The sequence below is a fragment of the Dermacentor silvarum genome, chromosome 7 (assembly GCF_013339745.2).
Source record: "Dermacentor silvarum isolate Dsil-2018 chromosome 7, BIME_Dsil_1.4, whole genome shotgun sequence".
NCBI classification, from domain to species: Eukaryota; Metazoa; Arthropoda; class Arachnida; order Ixodida; family Ixodidae; genus Dermacentor; species Dermacentor silvarum.
The window spans coordinates 145,856,630-145,857,822 of NC_051160.1; the positions used below are offsets into that span (position 1 = coordinate 145,856,630).

At 46.4% G+C, this 1,193-nt stretch overlaps 1 non-coding gene across 1 annotated transcript; it reads left to right on the plus strand.

Moving 5' to 3' along the window:
• The first annotated feature begins 569 nt into the window (after positions 1-569).
• LOC119459813 (U6 spliceosomal RNA) lies at positions 570-676 on the plus strand. The gene has a single exon (XR_005193814.1). It is a non-coding gene; the product is annotated as a U6 spliceosomal RNA (small nuclear RNA).
• The last annotated feature ends 517 nt before the right edge of the window (positions 677-1,193 follow it).

Below are 1,193 nucleotides of genomic sequence, written 5' to 3' on the forward strand. Positions count from 1 at the left end.
GCTTTGTGGCCAAAGCCTGCTTTAATCATTTTATTGACTTGATACAGTGTCTTCAACTACTGCTTCTTCTGCTCTGAGTAGTATAAAGAGAGAAAAGTGTGTCTCTATATTACATTCTACAATGCGTGAATAATTACTTTGCAAGTTTGCCATCTTTACCTGATTAGTGCCATAAAAATAACCTATTGTCACTCTTTATAGCTTGCTGCCTTTCCAGTTACTTTGAATTCGGTCCTCCAAGGCTCCAAGAACCAGCACTCTTGCCCTGCTGCCAGGAGCATTGGTCATCCATTCCCATGTACGAAATAAATTTGATCTAGAAGCTCCTGCATCTTGAATCTTTTTCTACTTGCAGATTTGTTGCTACGAAGCAGCTGTTTAGTCGGCGGTATCAATTAATCCTAAAAATAAGCTTTGCGTAACATGTTCGCATGTGAAGATTTGAAACGCGTTTTTCTTTATTGATATGATATGAGGAGATGATAGGGCACAAATAAGGCGCTGGCTACTCCTTAGCTCTTGAATGGGTCTAACCTACGAAATACAGGGTTCAAGAATATACATGTCAAACAACCTCACTTCCATGTACATACTAAAATTCAAACAATACAGAGAAGATTAGCATGTCCCCTGCGCAGGGATGACACACAAAATACATGAAACGCGTTTAAATCTACTTGTCTGCACCGCATATATCCAAAGCGTGCACCCCGCAGGGGCGTCTGCATCAGCAGGCGTTTGGTGTGTTGCGACACCACGGACCCGAGCACATGAGGGTTGGACCCTCCGCGTTTTGCCGTGTGCGGCTTAGCCGTGTCTGGGGAAAGGGGGTTCCTGGTGGTTGAGCCGATGCCGGGTGTTCGGACCTTTAAGGCCCCTGGCCGAGGCAACACACCTCTTCGGCCTCTGCTTCACATAGACGGCACCACTGGGCTGACCCACCCAGGGGAAATCGGCAGTTGCCTTTTCCTGTCCTCCTCTTAAATCTTCTTCTTTTTCTCTCCCTTTCAATCTATCCTGTCTTCTGTTCACTTCCTTTTACTTCCAATTTCCCAGGCAGCTAGGGTTAACCTTGTGTGGGTAGCCAACCTTGGATATTCCATATTTGGTGATAGTTGTGACGTACGGCTGGCGTCTGCAGGTCTTGTGTTTACAGGCCCTGCAGCGTCCCCTTGTTGGGCTCCATGGTGGGT